General features: G+C 39.5%; 1 long non-coding RNA gene across 1 annotated transcript; it reads left to right on the forward strand.

Moving 5' to 3' along the window:
- The first annotated feature begins 4,861 nt into the window (after positions 1–4,861).
- LOC143664426 (uncharacterized) lies at positions 4,862–23,029 on the forward strand. Its single transcript, XR_013166413.1, has 3 exons — positions 4,862–4,954; positions 5,252–5,295; positions 22,809–23,029. It is a non-coding gene; the product is annotated as an uncharacterized LOC143664426 (long non-coding RNA).
- The last annotated feature ends 703 nt before the right edge of the window (positions 23,030–23,732 follow it).

The raw sequence follows: 23,732 nt of genomic DNA on the forward strand, positions 1-23,732 counted from the left end.
CATTTTGAGTTAACTTTTGTATAGGGTGTGAGAGATGGGTCTTCTTTCATTCTTTTGCATATGGATATCCAGTTCTCTAGGCACCATTTATTGAAGAGACTGCTCTGTCCCAGGTGAGTTGGCTTGACTGCCTTATCAAAGATCAAATGTCCATAGATGAGAGGGTCTATATCTGAGCACTCTATTCGATTCCATTGGTCGATATATCTATCTTTATGCCAATACCATGCTGTTTTGACCACTGTGGCTTCATAATATGCCTTAAAGTCAGGTAGCGCGAGACCTCCAGCTTCGTTTTTTTTCCTCAAGATGTTTTTAGCAATTCGGGGCACCCTGCCCTTCCAGATAAATTTGCTTATTGGTTTTTCTATTTCTGAAAAATAAGTTGTTGGGATTTTGATTGGTATTGCATTGAATCTGTAAATCAATTTAGGTAGGATTGACATCTTAACTATATTTAGTCTTCCAATCCATGAACACGGTATGCCCTTCCATCTATTTAGGTCTTCTGTGATTTCTTTTAGCAGTTTTTTGTAGTTTTCTTTATATAGGTTTTTTGTCTCTTTAGTTAAATTTATTTCTAGGTATTTTATTCTTTTAGTTGCAATTGTAAATGGGATTCGTTTCTTGATTTCCCCCTCAGTTTGTTCATTACTAGTGTATAGAAATGCTACCGATTTTTGAATGTTGATCTTGTAACCTGCTACTTTGCTGTACTCATTTATTAGCTCTAGTAGTTTTGTTGTGGATTTTTCCGGGTTTTCGACGTATAGTATCATATCGTCTGTAAACAGTGATAGTTTTACTTCTTCCTTTCCAATTTTGATGCCTTGTATTTCTTTTTCTTGTCTAATTGCTCTGGCTAGAACCTCCAACACAATGTTGAATAATAGTGGTGATAGTGGACATCCTTGTCTTGTTCCTGATCTTAGGGGGAAAGTTTTCAATTTTTCCCCATTGAGGATGATATTAGCTGTGGGTTTTTCATATATTCCCTCTATCATTTTAAGGAAGTTCCCTTGTATTCCTATCTTTTGAAGTGTTTTCAACAGGAAAGGATGTTGAATCTTGTCGAATGCCTTCTCTGCATCAATTGAGATGATCATGTGATTTTTCTGCTTTGATTTGTTGATATGGTGTATTACATTAATTGATTTTCTTATGTTGAACCATCCTTGCATACCTGGGATGAATCCTACTTGGTCATGATGTATAATTCTTTTAATGTGTTGTTGGATACGATTTGCTAGAATTTTATTGAGGATTTTTGCATCTGTATTCATTAGAGAGATTGGTCTGTAGTTTTCTTTTTTTGTAATATCTTTGCCTGGTTTTGGTATGAGGGTGATGTTGGCTTCATAGAATGAATTAGGTAGTTTTCCCTCCACTTCGATTTTTTTGAAGAGTTTGAAGAGAATTGGTACTAATTCTTTCTGGAACGTTTGGTAGAATTCACATGTGAAGCCATCTGGTCCTGGACTTTTCTTTTTAGGAAGCTTTTGAATGACTAATTCAATTTCTTTACTTGTGATTGGTTTGTTGAGGTCATCTATGTCTTCTTGAGTCAAAGTTGGTTGTTCATGTCTTTCCAGGAACCCGTCCATTTCCTCTAAATTGTTGTATTTATTAGCGTAAAGTTGTTCATAATATCCTGTTATTACCTCCTTTATTTCTGTGAGGTCAGTAGTTATGTCTCCTCTTCCATTTCTGATCTTATTTATTTGCATCCTCTCTCTTCTTCTTTTTGTCAATCTTGCTAAGGGCCCATCAATCTTATTGATTTTCTCATAGAACCAACTTCTGGCCTTATTGATTTTCTCTATTGTTTTCATGTTTTCAATTTCATTTATTTCTGCTCTAATCTTTGTTATTTCTTTCCTTTTGCTTGCTTTGGGGTTAGCTTGCTGTTCTTTCTCCAGTTCTTCCAAATGGATAGTTAATTCCTGAATTTTTGCCTTTTCTTCTTTTCTGATATAGGCATTTAGAGCAATAAATTTCCCTCTTAGCACTGCCTTTGCTGCGTCCCATAAGTTTTGATATGTTGTGTTTTCATTTTCATTCGCCTCGAGGTATTTGCTAATTTCTCTTGCAATTTCTTCTTTGACCCAGTCGTTGTTTAGGAGTGTGTTGTTGAGCCTCCATGTATTTGTGAATTTTCTGGCACTCTGCCTATTATTGATTTCCAACATCATTCCTTTATGGTCCGAGAAAGTGTTGTGTAAGATTTCAATCTTTTTAAATTTGTTAAGACTTGCTTTGTGACCCAGCATATGGTCTATCTTTGAGAATGATCCATGAGCACTTGAGAAAAAGGTGTATCCTGCTGTTGTGGGATGTAATGTCCTATAAATGTCTATTAAGTCTAGTTCATTTATAGTAATATTCAGATTCTCTATTTCTTTGTTGATCCTCTGTCTAGATGTTCTGTCCCTTGATGAGAGTGGTGAGTTGAAGTCTCCAACTATTATGGTATATGAGTCTATTTCCCTTTTCAGTGTTTGCAGTATATTCCTCACGTATTTTGGGGCATTCTGATTCGGTGCGTAAATATTTATGATTGTTATGTCTTCTTGCTTAATTGTTCCTTTTATTAGTATATAGTGTCCTTCTTTGTCTCTTTTAACTGTTTTACATTTGAAGTCTAATTTGTTGGATATTAGTATAGCCACTCCTGCTCTTTTCTGGTTGTTATTTGCATGAAATATCTTTTCCCAACCTTTCACTTTCAACCTATGTTTATCTTTGGGTCTAAGATGTGTTTCCTGTAGACAGCATATAGAAGGATCCTGTTTTTTAATCCATTCTGCCAATCTATGTCTTTTGATTGGGGAATTCAGTCCATTGACATTTAGTGTTATTACTGTTTGGATAATATTTTCCTCTAACATTTTGCCTTTTGTATTATATATATCATATCTGATTTTCCTTCTTTCTACACTCTTTTCCATATCTCTCTCTTCTGTCTTTTTGTATCTGACTCTAGTGCTCCCTTTAGTATTTCTTGCAGAGCTGGTCTCTTGGTCACAAATTCTTTCAGTGACTTTTTGTCTGAGAATGTTTTAATTTCTCCCTCATTTTTGAAGGATAATTTTGCTGGATATAGGAGTCTTGGTTGGCAGTTTTTCTCTTTTAGTATTTTAAATATATCATCCCACTGTCTTCTAGCTTCCATGGTTTCTGCTGAGAAATCTACACAAAGTCTTATTGGGTTTCCCTTGTATGTAATGGATTGTTTTTCTCTTGCTGCTTTCAAGATCTTCTCTTTCTCTTTGACCTCTGACATTCTAACTAGTAAGTGTCTTGGAGAACGCCTATTTGGGTCTAATCTCTTTGGGGTGCGCTGCACTTCTTGGATCTGTAATTTTAGGTCTTTCATAAGAGTTGGGAAATTTTCAGTGAAAATTTCTTCCATTAGTTTTTCTCCTCCTTTTCCCTTCTCTTCTCCTTCTGGGACACCCACAACACGTATATTTGTGCGGTTCATATTGTCCTTGAGTTCCCTGATACCCTGTTCAAATTTTTCCATTCTTTTCCCGATAGTTTCTGTTTCTTTTTGGGATTCAGATGTTCCATCCTCCAAATCACTAATTCTATCTTCTGTCTCTTTAAATCTATCATTGTAGCTATCCATTATTTTTTCTATGTTTGCTACTTTATCCTTCACTTCCATAAGTTCTGCGATTTGTTTTTTCAGTTTTTCTATTTCTTCTTTATGTTCAGCCCATGTCCTCTTCATGTCCTCCCTCAATTTATCGATTTCATTTTTGAAGAGGTTTTCCATTTCTGTTCGTATATTCAGCATTAGTTGTCTCAGCTCTTGTGTCTCATTTGAGCTATTGGTTTGTTCCTTTGACTGAGCCATATTCTCAATCTTTTGAGCGTGGACAGTTATCTTCTGCTGCTGGCGTCTGGGCATTTATTCAGATTTCTCTTGGTGTTGGACCCAGCAAGGTTGTAATATTTTTCTGTGAAATCTCTGGGTTCTGTTTTTCTTATCCTGCCCAGTAGGTGGCGCTCGTGGCACACGTTTGTCTGCGGGTCCCACCAGTAAAAGGTGCTGTGGGACCTTAAACTTTGGAAAACTCTCGCCGTCCTGGGGGTTCGCTAGCCGAAGCGGCTTGAGCCGGCCCGGGGTTCGAACGCAGGGAGGGTGTCCGAATGCAGGGAGGGTTGCTGGTCGCCGCAGCCAGGGAAAGAGCCCGTCCGAATTTCCTAGTCGGCCCTGGGCAACAAGCGTGGCGGCAGGGCGCCAGCGGCAGCGGCCCGCCCGAGAGAGTGCACGTTCCCTGGGAGTCACGGGTTTGGAAGGGGCCTCCCCCACCCGTCACCGTTCTCCGCGGCCTGGGGGTTTCCGATCCAATTCTCTCAGTTGGTCCGGGGGCTGCGCGTGGTGTGGGCGCCAGCCGTCTTTGTTTCAGGGGACCGCCTCTCCAATTCTCCCAGCCGGCCCGGGAAGGGGGAAGGGAGTAACTCCGGCCGCTTGCCACCCCGCCCGGTAAGGCCCGCGCGCTTCGGCGATCTCACCCGAGCTGCTTCTCTCAGCCAGCCAGCCGTTCCAGGATGGGGTACGCTGTCTTTTTTATCTCTGTTGTGGCTTTGGGCGCTTTCTGTATCGTTTCTACTCCCCTAGTAGGTGTCCTGGAGAAGAAACTAAGATCCGCGCGTCTTACTAAGCCGCCATCTTCCAGGAAGTGGGTGGGAGCATTTTGATTGTTTCCATGAAGATGTGCCCACCCAATTGTGGGTAGTAACTTTTGATTAGATGGTTTCCATGGCGGTGTGTCTCTACCCACTGAAGGTGGAGTTGCTTGCTGGAATCCTTTAAAAGAGGAAACATTTTGGAGGGAGTCCCTTTTGTAGAGCCACGTGAAAGCCAGCAGACACCACTGTGTTCACCATGTGCCCTTCCAGCTGAGAGAGAAACATTGAACGTTATTGGCCTTCTTGAACCAAGGTATCTTTCCCCAGATGCCTTAAATTGGACATGTCTATAGACTTGTTTTACTCGGGATATTTTCTTGGCCTTAGAACTGTAAACTAGCAACTTATTAAATTCCCCCTGTTAAAAGTCATCCTGTTTCTGGTGTATTGAATTCCAGCAGCTAGCAAACTAGAACAGATATCATTTTTAATATGTTGATATTTTCATCTTTTCCTATTTTATCAAAGTTTTTCATATGAATTAACACTATTAAGATGGTCATATACTTTTCTTACTTGACCTATAAATTTTTTTTTATTTTGTTAATAGATTTACAATCATCTTATTCCCGAAATGAGCACCAATTTGACAAGGTGAGTTATGCTTTTAATATGCTATGATTGTATTTACTAATATATGGGAATTTTTGTCAATATAAACAGGGGAGTTCATTTTATAGTGTTTTCTCTTGTGTGCAATTTCTCATCAGGTTTTGTTGTTAGCCAGGAGGAGCTTTCATTTTAGCTTTATTCTCTTACATCTCTTAAATATCATTAGGAGTATTCATTCCTGTTAAATAGATTTACCTTTGAAACTAGACTTGTGTGCGTGTATCTGTTTTGATTTTCCTTTAATAACATTATCTAGTTCTTTTACGAAAATTTATAGGTTACAATATTCTTGTATGTTTTCTTGGAAACTTTTCTGTTCGTTAAGATCTTTGGATTTTTTGGCATAGAAGTGAGCAAAATATGCTTACAAAATTTTCCTATAATTTCCAATTTATCAATGTTTTTCCATTCTTCTGTTATTTAATACTTGTACTTTCTCCTTTATTTCTAGGTTATAGAAGCTAGTGTGGACTGATATTGCTTTTTAGTTTGGCTCGGCTTCCATTAAAAACAGCTCCTGGCTTAATGCAATAATCTTATCATTTTCTGTTTTCTAATTCATTTATTATTTTTTCTTGATGTATTAATATCTTCCTTTTATTGTTTTTTTTCTTGGTCCTTTTAAACTGTAGTCAAATATTTAATATATTTATTTTCCTTAGAAAACTGGTTCAGTTGAATTCTAGGATTCTATTAAGTAGAGTTTTATTGTGTTTTTCTTGCTATCCAGCCATGTCCACTGAAACTTTCTCCAACTATGTGCCCTAATGTTTTAGTTTTTTCTTTTTAAGTGGTGAGGTTTTACTTCTAGTTTTGTTATTAATTTCTGCTGTTTTCATTACTTTCTCTTGTTACTTCTTGTGTTCCAAAAAAAGTGGTTTTATCATTTCTACATTTTTATTTTATACTATTTTGCATGGGCAGGTACCAGAAATCGAATCCGAGTCTCCAGCACATTTCTACATTTTGATATAGTAATTTTTGTGGTGTACTTAATTTTTTCATAGGGAAAGGATTGCCATTATTGCTGGAAATAATATAATAGATCACTGGGGCCCCACCTTTTCTGCATAGGAAATGAATAGATTAAAGAGTCGAAGGAAAGAGAGGAGTTGTCTGAAAAGTGAGTATGAGTGAGACCAATGCTCGAGTTATCAGAGACAAGTGCAGGGCTCTTTGAACAGGTGTGCTGAGGACGGAGTTTCAAGTGAGCTGATGTACAGGCCTGGAGTGCTAATGCCTGTGTTATCAGGCAAACTCCCAGCGCTGCCATGCAGAGGGGAGAGATTCAGAAAGAGACCAAGTCCCCTATTGGGTGTTTGCTGAAATGAAGATGAAATAACAAAGGCGAACATTTACTGAATTGTTTGCTATCACCCAGGACCTCACCTGCAGAAACTCGCAGCAGTCCCTCGCCATGGCTGCTGGTTCCTTTTTTCGAATGAGGAAATTGAGGCGAGGAAAGGTTGAATAACCTGCCTGGGGTTGTACGGTTTCTACAAGGCTGACCTGGGACTTGAAGCAAAGCAACAGAGCCTGCCCTCTTCATCACTGCTCCACAGGGAGGGCGCATAACGATGCCGTGAAGGGGAAGTCAGGAGATGCTAGAAAGCAGAGTTGCTGGTGAGTAGGGGAAATACAGGCTTAGCAATTTGCAGAAATCTTGGAAAACAAGTTTCTAAAGATCAGAGGTTAATGGGTTCACGTGGAACTCACGAGACCTTCAGGGACCCTTGATCCCTACTGGGTCACTGCTGTGTGTGGATGTGTCTGTCTGTAGCATCATCAGCTTGGATACTGGGCCCATCACACAGTCTTACTTATTTCTCTCCAGGCAGAGCCCAGTGCCCTCTGTGTTAGTGAGGAGTCAGGATATTTGTTGAATATTCGTTGAATGAGAACTTGATTGGCTGACGTCTCCTGGCACTATATACAAATGCCTCATTTCTGCAGTAGTTATTTTAGCATAATAAGTTATGTGGTAAAGCTTCTTGTTCTACATTAGCTTAGATAATGCTAATACCAGCCCTACTATCACTACTACTACAAATTAGTAATAACGGTACTCGCTCTATGTCAGACATTAATCTCACTGCTTTAAATATATTAACTCATTTAACTTTCTTCAAACCCTCTGAGGTGGGCGGTTATAATTATGATGATCCAGTTTTACATAGGAGGGAACGAAGGCACAAAACGCTTGAGCAACTTGTCCAAAGTCACCAAGGCTGGAAAGTAATGGAGCCAAGATTTAATCTCCAGGAGTACAGGCCTAAGATTTGTGCTCTTAACTGCTGAGCCATAATTCTAAAGACAGATTTAATGTTGCCCACTTTATTTCAGGGATCTATGTATCAGGTCCAGGAACTCAGGCATTTAAGCAATTGCAGTAGATTCTAATAGATGCGATCAATAAATAACAGAGGTGAGTACAACGGGCAGACAAAGGCAGGAGTCACAAACTCCGGGGAGAAGAAGCAAAGGCGGCCAGGAAAGAGTCACAGGTGAGGACACAGGGTGAATGTTGAAGATGGAATGTGGAGACAAAGGCAGGGCTAGAAAAGAGATCTGAAGGGAGAGCGAAAGTGGGAAGGTCCACGGAGAGGGTGACAGAGGCTAGCCCCTGGAGCTCCTTGTGAGTCATATAGAAGGAGTATGGATTTTACCCAATTTTTATAAAAAGGAGACACCGAAGAATTTTAACTGTGGTGTCAAGTTGATGCTAGATTTAAGTATTCATACACTCCTGTCCTTATGCACTGACGTGTCTTCCCTTTACAGAGCAGAGCAAACAACCTAATAGAACATTTGAGAGGACGCCAGGAAAGCCTGGGCATATGCGTGGCTGGGGAGCCTGATCCACGTGCTCTCACTGAATCGTATAGGAATCCCTGCAGGAGGGGGCACTAGAGAGGGAGCCAAGCCACGTGACTAGGAAGGGGGGCTGGGGTACTGACTCAGGTCTGTGTGACCTGCATGGCCCAGAGACTTGGTTCTGGTCCTCATTTTGATTTTGAATGAATTGCTTTCGCACCTTTGGGTCCTTTCTACCTCAAATATAAAATAAGGTGGTAGGACTCCTCCATCTTTAGAATTCTGTAATTCTAAGAGAAATAATTAAAGTTGGTGAAAATGCTTGCCCTTCTCACATGAAGACAGTATTATTAATGTCTGTGTATAATGTCCTGAAGTCCTGTCGTCTGTGTAAGTGACCCGAGGGAGCAGGTGATTGCTTTCCAAACACAACAAAGAGGCCACACACAAAAGCATCTGAAACTCCACCAGTAAAGACAGAATGCTTCTCCTCTACTAATGCATTAAATGAATTCTATAAGAAGTAGAAATTATTTGCAGCCCCAATAGCCAAATCTATCCCTGAGTTCTGAGGAGTCTACAGCAATCAATTCAGAGCCTGGATTTCAAAGGTGATCTGACTGAAGAGAAGGAACAATTTGTGCACCACCGCAGCCTTGGCCTGGGCCAGGAATGTCAGCCCCACTGGCCTGTGAGGCTCCGCCTTAACCTCCAAACAGTGACCTTGCAGGCTGAACAAGCATTGGGTATGAAAGTTCTTACTGGCAGAAAGAAATTGCACAGAGGACCTCTGATTATGTATTTTGGCATCACGTGATGGGAAACAAACTTAGATGAAACCTGAATTTCCAAAACTATTTTTTTTACATGTTTCCCAATATAAAGAGCATACATTGTAAAGTTAATTATGCTACTAAAGGAAATCTAGAAAATTCAGGAAGAGTTAAAAAAAAAAATCATTCTGCCACCACCCACTAGCTCCATTACCATCGGTGCATTTTTCCTGGTCTTTGGAATAACAAATATGGTTTTGTCTGCTTTTTAACATAGCTCCGACAATATGGTAGAAACAATTTATATCCTGCTAAAACTTATTTTTAATTTTAAAAAAGCACCTCATTGTTTATTAAATTAAAAAATTGTTAATGAAAAGCAGATTTCTGGTTTTTGCTTTGCATTCCTTTGGGAGTTTTATTAAAAAGTAAAAAGATATGAAAGATAGGCAGAAGGAGAATCAACATCCTGTAATAATAAAGCCGTGAACCTATCCACACGGAAATAGAGCTACAAAGTAACCAAAACTTTCTAACTTATTCCAAGCAAATGTTACAAATTGTCCTAAAATGAAAACCTCTAGATATAGATAAGTATGGTGCTTCTGTATGCCAAGCAACTGTCATCATTCATTTTAGTATAAAAAATGCCAAATCAGTCCAGCAGAGGTAATTAGAAGAATAGGTAATGTAGTACAGAAAATGTTAAATGCTTGATCCGATGAAAACAGAATATAGATAGAAGTTTTTTATGAGAAAGCTAGGGAGAGAAGAAAAGTAAATGCCATATTCATAGCGGTTAGGAAGCGACTTGTTCCTGACCTTAAAATTCTGATCATGAGGGAAAAAATAGGTAACTAGGAGAGATATATTTACATAGCTAAGATGAAGTAAGAGAAAGAACATAGGAATGTATTATTAATTGTTAAGTCTCCTTCCAAAATGTAGAAAGTGTTAAAGAATAAACATTGAATGGTGTCTGTTTTTTCCAATAATGTAACAGACCTTCAAAAAAAATCAAATAGATTTCAAGAGCAAAGCAACCTAAAAGAGAATAAATGTCCTGGAATGTGTTAACATAACATTAAATTAAGCAAGTGAGTATTCCCTAGACATTTTATTGGGGCACTAGAGCTTTCACTGTGAATGGTGTGTATGCATTCATCAAAACCAGTTAGTCTAGTTAGCGTGGCTGACCCAAAAGGATCCAGCCACTGGACAAGATAAAATAGCTTGAGCCAGATGTAGAAATCATATTTTCTTCCCCATACTTGATATTACTTAGGAGGGAATATGACTCTTACCAAAAGATTTTATTGTAGCCAAAGTCAACCACACTTGTGCCTTTCTTTTATGGGGGGGAGGGAAGGCTGAGAAAAATAACAATTTCCTTATTCTCCCCTGAATGTCATGAAGTTTTGCTGTTGAAATTGAAGCATGTCCTAGAAGTTTAAAAAAAAAAAATCTGATGGGGGGGAAAAAGTCACTTTGGTGACATATGAACTTGCTGTGACGATCATTTGCGTGGTCTTTAGAAGTCCCCCCTGAATTTTAGTTATGAATGGAATCTCACTGAGGACTTCAAGGCGGTCACATAAGAACTGCGTGGCCACTAGCGGAAGCCTAAATGAAAACGGGGCGGTCCTGGGCGTGCCCCTGTGGCCGCATGTCCACCCGCTGCGCAGCCTGTTCACCGCGCTTCTCCTGCAGGAAAGGCAAAGGACTGGGTTTCACTCCACGTGGGCCAAGTCATTCTGCTTTAGCACATTCAGCTAACTTATCCTTGGCTTGCCAACTTAGAAATGCCTGATTTTGCATCGCCATTTGGAAAGAACAGTGATGAATTAAGCGGGTATGTGATAGAGAAGGGGGGGAGAAGAAGGGATTCAGCCCTCCTGATGGTAGGTTAGTTCAATGACGGCCGTTTCGTGCATAAAGAACAGTAAAGCGACGTGCCCATCTACAGGCACACATCCTTTCTGGGCATGTTGAAAAAGTCAAATATAGAAAAAGTTTGTCTCCGTTTGCTTGCTATATGGTCATATTCACCTCCTTCAAAGAAAGTTTAAAGTAAATAGTCTAATAATCTCAAAAGCCCATTCTAACTTCCTCTTTGTTCCAGTTGTTTTCATTGGCTTCAGTTCTCCAGATAAGAGCCCGTATTGGATCTGCTTCGCATTCCTGTAATCTTCTCAGGAGTCAAGACCCGGTCTCCTACTATGCCCTTCATTATTTATAAGATAAAATCCTGAGATTATCTTCTCACCTGGAGTGCAGTGACAAAACTCTGGTGTGACTAAGAATCTCTTCTAACCTTTCCATCTGCCTGGGTTAAAGAAGATTTCTGTGAATGCTTGATTTCTTTGATCTTTTATTAGAAGCTCTCAGTTTGATAAGTTGCTATGTAACATCCTAGCCTCTCAATTTTTCTTTGGTCTTGTCTTGAACTAAATTTCCTAGACTTTGCAGTTGGGAAGAAAAGGGGCAATGCCGTTAGCATAAAGGACTTCAGGATGTCTGAAATGCAATTTAATATGATCTTCATTTTAAAGGACAAAATAATATATCCGCCGCTGTTCTGAGTTGTGTGTAGAACACACTCCTATCATCTTCCCTGGCTTACTGAGCACAGGCTGGAATAAATCCCAGCAATGTGAGATTTATGAAGCCTGCTCTCTCTTTTCATTGTCTCCCAGCCTCTTTAAGTTTACTGCCCGAGCATCCGACTTCCCGACAGATATGATGGAACTGGTACTAGAAGTCACTCCCAGCAGTGTCTGTCTTTGATGTTTTATTAAGTGTATGATTTACTCTCCCTTTCTTTGATTTACTAATGAGACTAAGAAATAAGAACCTTAGGCTTATAACAAGGTCCAAATGGTCACTTCTAAGGAAGGACTTCAGATGTGCTGGTTTCCAGAATATCGAGACCTCCAACTACAGCATTTCCCTATCATGAAACAAATGTCCAGCCTGAAGATGGTTCTGCGATCTATAGATTAGATCTATAATGTAATATCATTTGAAGGAATTTTAAGGACTTGGCTGGCAATAGGACTGCCTCCTTTTTTTTTTTTTTTTGTATGCTGTATGGTGGGGTCACATTTCATTATTTTTCCATGTGAGTATTCCCTTACTGCAGCACCCTTTATTGAATTTTGTTGGTTTGCTTGTTGTTTGTTTTGCTTGTTTGTTTGTTTTTTTTTGAGAAGTGCATGGACAAGGAATCGAACCAGGGTCTCCCAAATGGCAGGCAAAAATTCTATCACTGAACTACCCTTGTACCCCAACTGCCTATTTTTATATGTGTGTATGTGAGCACACACACACATTTACATATATATGCATACCCACACTTGCATATATATGTGTATGCCTAGGTATGCAGCTTAGGACATTCTTTCCCCTGGTTAAAACTATAACAGTGATGACATTTTATCTAGACCCTTGCAATGTAGGAAAAAGAGATGGCTGTTGAATGGAGTTACAAGCTTTTCTCTCTTCCTGCATGGTCCTAGCATCATCATTTTGGAGCACTAGCAAATAGAGTGCCAGATGTTTACCACGGCGCAGTGCCTCGAAGGACCCTTTATGAGGAATGCTGACACTTTGGAACTTGGGACCTTTTATGCTTGAAGCTCAACTGGTGGAACATCAACATTCTTTGCTTTTTCTTTGCAAAATATTTGCTGTAAAGTGTAAATAAAGAAAGGGGAGTACTTTTTCACGTTGCTATGCCGAAACATCTGGTATCTGGAGCTGTGTTTATACCCGTTGGCCCTGCGGGCTTGCCCTTCAAAGCAATCTGGATTTTTCTTTCACCTCCTTGGATGTCCAAAAAGTAACTTTATGTTTTTCTTAGGAAGACAATTTTGTCCAAGCATATGGAGCATCTTACATCCTTGGGCCAAAAAAACAAGTCACTAAAGGAAAGTCCTCCAATTTATCTTTACAGCCCACCTGTTTATATCCCAAGGGCTCTGTGTCACTCAGGGCTCCACCCACATTCTCGAAATCTCGGATCCAAAAATAACACACTGCTTTTGGGAACATAGCCTCACTTTAGAGGATGTGTCTACCTTGTCTTGTTCCAAACAGTATTATTACCAAAAAAAAAATCATACAAATTAATAAAACAAATAGATAATATCAGAGAGGAAATTGAATTGGATGCTGAATGGAACACAAGGGTAGGAAAATAAGAAATAAACTTAATACACAAAATGCATGCTGTGCCTGCAGTCTAGGTGAGCCACAAATTTGGCTCCGAATTACTCAGCAACTAAGCCAAGAAGAGAAACAGGATTAATTATGTAAATTTCGATGTCCAAAGAGAAAACAAGACAGCTGCTCCAGAGAAGCTCTCCCTCTTTCCAGTACAGAGAACTGCGAGAAGTTTCTCCTAATGCTTCATACAGTGAAGATGCAAATGATGAAAATATCTTCAGTATCATGCCTGTTGTGAATATAGCTATGGCCTTCACAGGGTTGTTGCACTAATTTCCCTTAAAGCAGGTCCATGAAATTCCCCCAAAGGAAAGTTCCATGTAAGGAATACCAAGATATCATCTGAGAACACAGATCACTACTGGTCTCACAGAATCCAAGGTTACATTTTAATTACTGACGGCTTAGCCTTAAGAGAAATTCACTGTAAATATCCATTCATGCATTTGTTTAACAGCTATTTTTTAAGCTTTCACTATTTGCCAAGTGCTGGGGATACAACAAAAGAAATAAATTCTCTATTGTCAGGGAGCTTAAATTTTAGCAACAATAGAAGCAGACAATTAAACAGTGAACAAACAAAGATAATCATTTCAGATAATGATAGTGATAACACTGAGACAGGGAAATGGCACAGACAGGAATTACTTTTTTTTGGGGGGGGCAGGCACCGGGAATCGAACCTGGGTCTCTGGCATGGCAGGCGAGAACTAGAAATTACTTTTGATAGGGGTTGATCAGAAGTGATAATTGAGCTGAGTTATAAATAATAAGAAGGGGGCAGGCAAAAATCTGATAAAATTCAGCCATCTCAACAGAATAAACAGTAAGTGCAAATGTCCAGGGGTAAAATTAAGCTTGGTGTGTTGAAGGGGCAAAAAGAAGGCCTTTGGGGCTGGAATGTAGCGGACAAGGGGCATGGTGGAGAGAATGCCCAAGCTGGTATGGCTCCTCTGTGCAAACCAGAAAAAGACCCAACTACTTTAAAACCCTTGAATTGCATCCTTTGGTAATTGTCATAATATACTCATTACGTCAGAAGAAGACCTCGGACTGACATATTTGGGGATATTGTCATAATAAATATGGACAACTATGATGTCATGATTCATATTGATTGATATAAAAAGACTCCAAAGTTATTTTGGGAAAGATTATGTTCAGTAGAGGACCATCTCTCACGTGGCAGTTGAAGTTGATCAATAAGCCTGTGTGTTGTAGAATCAGATGCGTTAATTTCAGTGACACCACCACTAGCATGAATCTTCACAGACCCGGGGCATCTGCTGGAAGCAAACCTTTCCATTTTAGAGGTGCAGGAATTCTTCCAGGTGCTAAAGAGCCCCTCGAGGCACTGTCTCCGAGAGAGACAGGTTATTAAATCATCACTCAAGCTGCGAATGGTCTCCATGAGTCTTTAAAAGTGAAGAATTTACTCCCTTGTACTTGGCAGGATTGGAAAATTGTTGCAACCTGAAAGGCAACATCTAAGGTTTAAAAGATCTCGCATCTAGTTAAGCAATATTTTGCTCACTGTAGAAAATAGAGCGCATGATGATGGCAGTAGGAATGAAATATATAAATGGGGGATGATGGAATCCATAACTCACAACCCAGGGGGTGTTAAGTGAGTCCTTATGTTTCGTTAAGGACGGCATCCTACAATATTGTATTAATTGCTATAAAGAATGTTTAGGAATGGCAGAAATTTCTAGGAAAAATAAATGTACTTTTAGATGAAAGTGACACATCCTCTAAGATCTGACCACATCTTGGCAACAGCTGCCACAACAGGTTTTCTTTTTCCTCCATATTTTCTTAATTACTACCCTTGTGACATCAGACTATGGCTGCCAATAAATTATCATTCGCAAAAATCTGTTTAATACCAGAAGATTCCAGAAGGGAAGCTAGTATTTAAATCTGGAAACCCAAACAAAACAACATATTCTTTAATAACAGAGTGTACATTATTATACTTGCTTATCCTAAATGCTACATAGGAAATAAATTAATAGGTGATAGGAGAGAAATTGTTCTTCAGAAATGGCAGTGACTCCTACCCTATAATTTGCTTTGAATTCAGAATTTTCTGTTCAGCTTGATTAAATATTACATACATCCATTTACTTGATATACATTTAACTTTGTTCAAATCTAAAGGAAGACCAGAATTCTATTCCTTTTTTATTTAGTTATTTTTTTGCATGGGCAGGCACTGGGACTCGAACCCGGGTCTCTGGCATGGCAGGCAAGAACTCTGCCACTGAGCCACCATGGCCCACCCCATACCCAGCCTCTTAAAGACCAGTATAAACTGATAGGCCGGGACGTGTTCATATTAAGGTTGCTTTAATTCACTCTCCTTGGGTGCATGTCCACAGACATAAACCAATTCTCCCGACTCACCCCCTCTCTGCCCCTTAAATATCATCACTTGTGAAAAGACTGATAGAAGTGGTGCAAAGAAGGGGACAAGGCATTTCAAGTACCTTCCTGAACAACCAAATTACATCACTAGTCAGGAAAATGATTAGTTGCTGTATAAGCAAAAAGTCACACAAGTCCATTCATATTAATCACGATTTTCCACACTAAAATAATCCTATTCTCTATCTGGGTTTGAAGACCTTTGCCCCTTCACCCAAGTAAAATTCTCTGCTTTGCCAGTGTTAGATGCAGCATATTTCCAGGATGTCCAAGCATCGAATCTCTGTCGATGCTGCAGACAGCTGAGCAGGGACTTGGTAATTGTTCAGTTTCTTGCACAGAGGAGACAACTAACTGTCCAGAATTATCCTATCAGGGTTCACAAACAAATGCTCACCCCACTTCATAGCTGCGCAGACCCTACTGGGCAGTGGGATGTTAGAATTAACATGAACAGTGTACTTTGCTACAAATGATGCTGAAGAGCATAGTGACAATCTCCATATTAATTCTGGAACAATATTGAACACATTGTAGTGTGTAGAGACCTTGTTACCACCAAAACAAAATTGGAGACTTGTCTAGAAGAATGCTTTTTGGATGGAAGAGCTTACAGTGATAGCTGACATCGCCTCTTCCTCTATGCCAGGCACCATGCTGAGCCACTTGTGTACATCGTGTCATTCTATCATCACAAAGTCCCTTGGACTATTTATTATCATTGCATTTCCCAGCACCAAGATTCAGACACGTGCAGCAATTTGCCCCAACTTAGACAGCTAGCGAGCCAGTAGAGTAGCAGGTTTTGAGTACTTCTGCCTACCTCCTTAACATCTTTATGTGTGACATGCATTGCAGCCTAGCCAAGGGTTACCTGGGACAGGAGGTTTGATGGACTGAGAGATACAGTTTCGTTGGATATAAAATGAAGACAATAGCTGGTTTCTAAAACTAATATGGCTGGTCTTGGAGAGAATCATGTCAACCACACCTGTGTCCTGCTGATTATTTAGAAAAGAAAAGGAAAAATGACTGAAAAATGTGGTTTCTCAATTTGACCAAAGTAGTTCATCTCTGCTTCACTTTTTACATGATTACTTTTCCTTTCTAAATCCTAAGATGCTGAGGGAAGAAGAGAAAAGAAAATACTAATGTGGAAATCTATATAGAATGTGATAAAAACTTTTTTCAATTTATTTACTAATGTATTTGTGATGATTCGTAAAAAGAACAGGAGAGAAATTTGACCATGAGGAAAAAAAAAAAAAAAAACCCAGCCTGATTGGAAGCACCCTCCCTGTCCCTCCACTTTGATTTTATTTGTCACATTCTAGAATCCAAGTCTGGATATGGGCAGTAGAAACGATTTAAATATCACGACACTGCTCCTCTGTGTCTTGTTCACTAGTTTGGGTTAAGTAGGAAGAATAGGATGTAGCAGGAATAAATTCTGGTTTAATTTTGGTATTGGAATGCCATATGTGCTCAAACAGTATCTGTGGGGTGAATTCATTTTAAAATGCCTACACTGAGTAAATTAAATCAGAGACATTTTGTAGTTTGTAAGAAAGCAATTAATTATATTCTAAGGATGAAGCAAGATCATTTCTAAAGAAACATGGCATGTTATATTGCTATTATTTATTGTGGTTAAATAACAGAAAAGCCATTTATATGAAAAAAAAGATCAACTTACAGATAATTTGTTCATACTGTACAAAATAACCTGACTGGCCATTTCTACCCTCTCTCCCCAAGGCAGTGTAACTGACAGGACATATTACTCAGTTCAGAGCCAAAATCTATTCTCCCCAAGGTCAGGGTCACTCGTGGGATGCAGGGCATGTAAGGACAATCCAGAGGATCTCCATTTCAGATCCTGCCCACGTGATGACAATAATGAAATTCAAAATGTCTCTGCTGACAGGTATGGTCTAAAGACCCACTCATCCTGCTGAGAGAGGGGTCCGACATCACTGGTTTTCTTTTATCAGTCTTACTAGATTGTGAGATGCTTGAGAGAATCGTTGTAGTGGATATTCATTGCTTCCTTTCCCTCTTCCCTCTTCCTCTCTTCACTCTGAATTTCCTAGTCATGGAGTTTATCAGGAATGTTGAACCCGCAGGTCTACAGGTGATAACTGATTGGCTTTGACCAATTCTTGTAGCTCATATTCCTTAATGTAACTGGTCTGGGTGTGGGCATGTGTGGTGGTTTGAAGCTGTATGTACCCCAGAAAAAAAAAAACATGTGCTTAAATTTAATCCATTTCTGTGGATGTGAACCTATTGTAAGTAGGACTTCTGATGAGGCTGCTTCAGTTAAGAAGATGCAGCCCACCTCATTCGGGATGGGTCTTAATCCTGTTACCGGGCTCCTTTGTAAGTAGAGAGAATTTCAGAGAGAGGGAGAGGAAGCTCTGGAAGCAAGAAGCTGCACGTTGACAGAACCCGGGAGAGAAGGGAGAGGCTAGGGGACCCCGCATTGTGCCCCACCATGTGACAGAGGAGCCAAGGATTGCCCGCAGCCAGTCCCAGAGCAACAATCTTCAGAAAGAAACCACCACCTCGATGGCTCCTTGATTTGGACTTTCTTTTAGCCTGAAAACCATAGCTAATAAATTCCCACTATTTAAGCCAACCCATTTCATAGTGTCTGCTTGAGCAGCCTAGCAAACTGAAATAGCATATACACAAGATAGGCCACGGAGGGCTGAGGGATCTATTCTGGGGTTTCGGTTTGAGGTTTCTGCAAAGTAGCCATTCTCATTTCCACTGGAAATAAACAAGGAAATATTTTACATCAAGATCTCCTGGAAGAAACTTGTGCCCCAAAGGGAACCCAGCCTTAGAGTGGAGCCAGTAACAAAAGAATCAAAGATGGTAAATAGGGTGAGGGAAGCCAGCTCCTGGTGACATCATTGGCCCAACAGATCAAGCTTGAAGGTCATAGACTTTTTAGTGAAACAGATCAGAAAATTCCCCTTATTTTTAAAGAAATTTGACTTGGGTTCAGTGTTATTTGCTACTGAAAGGAGAGTAATTGATATAGGCATTTATTTGTTATTAGGCAGTATTTTACACCTAAGAGGCTGTGGAGTGGAAAGTTGATCAAATATGTCCTTTTAAATTTCAATACTAAGGTGAGAGAAATTCCCTTAAAAAAATCTAAACCAAAACATGAGTTGATAGGATCCTTTTTCAGAAGTCAAATCCTGGTTTATTTGTTTTTTTCTTCCAAATACCAAGTGAGAAGAAGCCATTCTCAAGAAAAGAGAGCCTTAATGATAACTGGATCATTAGTTCTGGAAAAAGAGAGATAAAATTGTGGAACAATTAACAATTTTGAATAGAAAGGAAGATTTAGTGAAGGGAGAAAGCTTTGGATGATGTTTTAGTTTGCTAATGCTGCAGGATGCAATATACAAGAAATAAGCTGGCTTTTATAATGGGAATTTATTAAGTTACAAGTTTACAGTTCTAAGGCCACAAAAGTATCCAAACTAAGGCATCCAGAGAATGATACATTGACTCAATAAAGGCGGATCTGGGAAGGCATATGGTGTCTGCTGGTCCTTTGGCTTCTGGTTTCAAACAGCTTTACCAGGGGCATTTTCTTTCTGCATCTCAAAATGTCTCTGTCAGTGTTGGCTCTGAGCTTTTTCCAAAATGGTCCCCACTTGAAGGACTTCTGTAGGCAGATTAAGACCCACTTTGAATGGATGCAGATAGCTCCATAGAAACAACCTAATCAAAAGGTCCCACCTTAAGCAATAAATCCGCCTCTAAAAGATTGGCTTAGGAAAAAGAATGTGGCTTTTCTGGGGTACATAGAAGTTTCAAACAAGCACATGAGGCTTGATCCAGACTTCCATGTAAACCCAGGAGGCTGAGAAGCAGGTAGTAATTAGAGAGACAGGCGGCTAAGCAGAGCATAAGAGGTCCAGACTTTCTCTCCTTCTAAGTTCTGATGAGCCCTTGAGGCACATATAGTCCCATGTGTTTCCCCTGTCATTGGTGTCAATTTAGGTAATTCCTGTAGTTTTATGTAGAGATTTTACTGAGCAAGGATCCTTGGTACTCACAGTGTATTCTGAAGATCTGCAGGACATCACCTGGGGACTCCTTAGAAATGCAGAATCTCAGGCTCCCTCCTCCGACCTACTGCTGAGAGTCTGCATTTTAACAGGATCCCCGTGCAGTTTATATGTTCATTACAGTTTTAGAGGTGCTAGCATGGATACTAATTGGCTGGATGTTATCCAGGTAGGTAGGGGTAGCACGTTAGGTAGAGGTATCAGCGACCAGTTATCCTCCTGCCAGCTACTCAGATGTTCTCTTCTCGGGGCAGAACAGGATACCTTAAGGTTAAGGCATGGCTGAATGAAGAGCTATCGAATTCCACAGGCTCTCCTTAACCTGCCTTATGATTTCTAGTAAATTTGAAGGGGGAGAATGCTTAAAACAGGAGATTTGGAGGCACATCTGAATTTAAACCCAGCTCTGTGAACTATTAAATTAAAGCAATAAAATTTACTTTAAATAATTTTTAAATACGTTTGGAGATAATATGTGTACCTATTTCACGGTGCCTCAGGGGGAATCAAAGAGGATGTGGATGCTAAGTATCCTCAGTTGATAAGGATGGGCGTGGGCTCTGCAAAAGGCAAGAAGGATGAGCATGGATACATCCCACCACTATGAAACTCATACCCAGGGAATGTCTCAGGTCATTTTCAGGAGGTATGGCCAGAGCGTTTCTATGTAGTGGACCTAAAAATACGGCATAGTTTGACCCATTTCTTTATGCATATTTTCCTGGTGCAATTTACTTAATAGCTATGAAATTTTGACTGTCATAGAATTCATGCTATTGTCCAATGATGAAAAATGGTGCTCCAGACAGCACAGCATGTGGACAAGAACAAATTAATGATATATGCATGGAACACATTGATTAATGTTTAAATATGCCCAAATATTTATCTAATGCTAGAGTTGGGTTTCCTGCCACATCTGAGTACACTCCGTTTAAAGAATATGCATATCTGAAACTCAAAGATTGCCTTCGCTTAACAATGTAATGTGCATGTTTTAATTCCACTCACTACAAGACACTATGCAACTCAGAACTTATCTTCTTTACTTGTTATGTATAAGAATCTAGAACAAGATTGATTTTTTAAAAGACATTTGTTTGGTGATGTGATAACAGGATATTCACGTGGAGAAAAATTAAATGTGACCCCCTACTGCACAGGATACAAAAAAAAAAAAAAGACACTTGTCTTGAATTTAATCATTTCTATTTCTATACATCTGAACCATCATTTTACCTAAGTTCAACTAGAGAACTACAAACTCTTCAAAATCTTTCATTCAACAGATTTAAACTTAGCCTTCAAGTTATTTATTTTCTGAGATCTGTAAAATGGGAACTGCATTCCTTCCTTAAATGTTTCTTTTGTCATCTTTGAGGTTTCCTTATCAGGCTATCTATGCATTTGTTCAACAAGTGAAAACAAATAACTTGAAAATATATATGTCTTAAATTATCATTCATTTTAATGTAGAACCCCAACTGTCCTTATGGCCATATCTCAGAATATTTTTAAAAGATACATTGCACTGTTTTAGGCATACTCATGCTTGCTATCTCCCGGCCAATTATTGAGCCCTGCTAGAAATCCCTGGGCCACTTGCTAATGCTGTGTCACCTGCTGGACAAACGCACACAGGACTCATGGTGTGCAGGGTGGTGGGAAGTTCACATGTTGGTGGAAAAAAGTGTGTCCTCAGGTTCTCAATGGTGTTTGGATTGACTGCATACTAGGGAGCCCATTAAAGCATGCTACTATTTATGACTACAGAGATGAGTCTGGAGTCATAAAAGCTAATATTAAAGCTAAGTTTTTTTTCACTTTGGTCCCCAAAATAAAATGTTGATCTGTGCGTTCTATAGCTCTTTTTATTTGGGGTTGGCAAAAGGACCTAAGGGATACTGACACTTCCGAATGCTTACTCAGTGTGAGTAAGGAAGACGTCATGACCAGGAAAGATGGGAACACGACTGGAATAATGATGATAGTGATAACAATGAGATAGGAATTGATCCCTTTGCCTCTGCCTAACCCGAGCTCGCCTTTCTGCCCACTCCCCCACCTTTCAGGGCAGTGCCTGCTGCTCAGGACTTCATAGCTCTGGCCTTAGATGCTCTCTGAACTTCTATGACTGATCGAAGTGGAACCTAAAGCCAGTGTATGTCAGATAGCATTTCCTTAACTACAAATCATGTGCATGCATCTAATTTTGCAAAAAATAAAAAGTAAAAAGCATCGCTGGTCTACAGATCTTTAAAGCTGTAAAAGGCACAGGTTTGGTCCTTTCCCTTCGGTTTTCACATGAGGCAGCTCAACGTGAAGCTCTGTTGTCACAGAGCCACTAACGCAGGACTACTAGAGTGGGAGCCAAGTTGCCCCAACTCAAAACGTCCCCCTCTTATTCAACTCCAAAAATCAACTGTAAAGAGTGAATTAAGGGGGATTAGAGAAGAAGAAAAGAACTTATTGAGGGAGAGCCATAATAGTTAAATCCAAGTGAAACAGTCAATTACCCTAATCCCACCTCTCTCTTTTCTATTAATTTGGGGAGAAAACTATAAGAATGGAGAAAGGAATACTAAAATAACATAAAACTCCAGTGACAAGGTAAATAAATGGTGAGAGTCAAAAACAAACAGCAAAAAAATCATTTTGTTTAAAAAATGATAAATACAAGGAGAAACAATTAAAAAGAAAACCAAGAGCAAATTTTAATTGTTTTCTGTATATTATGGCATTTTATTAAACATCCTGTTAGCAGATATTTGTCAATGCTTTTCATCTTTCATGGACTAAGAAAAAGGTCAGAGCTGGAGATTACAGATTTCCCAACAAGGCCACTGTGTATGGCCATGTACGCTGTGCATTGCAGATTTCCCAACAAGGCCACTGTGTATGGCCATGTATGCTGTGCATTGCAGATTCCCCAACAAGGCCACTGTGTATGGCCATGTACGCTGTGCATTGCACACAGCTCCAGATGGCACCATTCATGAAGCCTGCGAAGGGAGAGAACTCTTTAGATTGGTCACTGAATGACCTATTAAATTGCACTTTGCAGCATTGTCTGCTGGAAGCTATTGGCTGGTTGATTATATCTCAGATACTGTATCCTAGAACAGTAAATAAGTATTTTCCTCATGTTTTCCAGGGTGTGATTTGGAGATACATGGCAGATTTCTTATAAAAATGAAAAGCAAGATGGCTGTCGGAAAGGGATTTTCCTAAATGGCCAAGTAAAGCAGAAGACATCCATATGCCCCAAAGCTGGTTTCATGCTATGTTGACACACTCAGACATCCAGATCCAGACAAATGGAGACAAAGATTTATTTTGAGAGTATGTGTGTTACTTTAAATAAAGGGCACAAAATGCTTGCCTAAAAGGTCATCTTTTAAAAATATCTTATTGTCACACAGGGAAACCTCACTCACTGGTGATCAACACAGTTCGTGCACCTAAATAAATAGGGAAGAGGGGTAGCCCAGTGAAACACATAAAGAAATGGAGAAATTTGTTTCTAACCTCAGCTCTGACCCTAACGTGGTGTGTGGTCCTGAGAAAGCCATTTAACCTCTTGGTGACTCACATTCTCTTTAGAGTCTCCAATTTCAGGGGGGTGAAGTGAGGATAGAGTGTTGGAACTCTCTCTCTTAAGACCTAGGAATGCTATGAGAACAAATGAGCATTTTCTAAATTCAGAATAAATTTAAGTTTGCAAAAGAGAAACATTTGGGCTAAGTTCTCTGAGCAGGGAGGATAAAGGAGTTTGAGTGATTTTGGATTTGATGTCAAATTATTTTTATTTTTATCTTTTTCAGATGCCAATTTAATGTGTTTGTGGGATAAGGAAAAACAAAATTTTCATTAATGAATAAGGAGAAAAAAGGTTCAACACAGTTCTTGGCATATTAACATTTGCTACCCTTTATCCATTAAGAGCTGTAATATAATACCAATATATTGCTCTCTTGTGCAGCATATAGAAATGTATCAGGTCTAAAGCTCAGCAAATGGGACATTGAAAAAAGTCAGTTCAAATAAAATAGGTAAAGGACATTTCTAGTATCTAATG

Source organism: Tamandua tetradactyla, chromosome 20 (assembly GCF_023851605.1).
Source record: "Tamandua tetradactyla isolate mTamTet1 chromosome 20, mTamTet1.pri, whole genome shotgun sequence".
NCBI classification, from domain to species: Eukaryota; Metazoa; Chordata; class Mammalia; order Pilosa; family Myrmecophagidae; genus Tamandua; species Tamandua tetradactyla.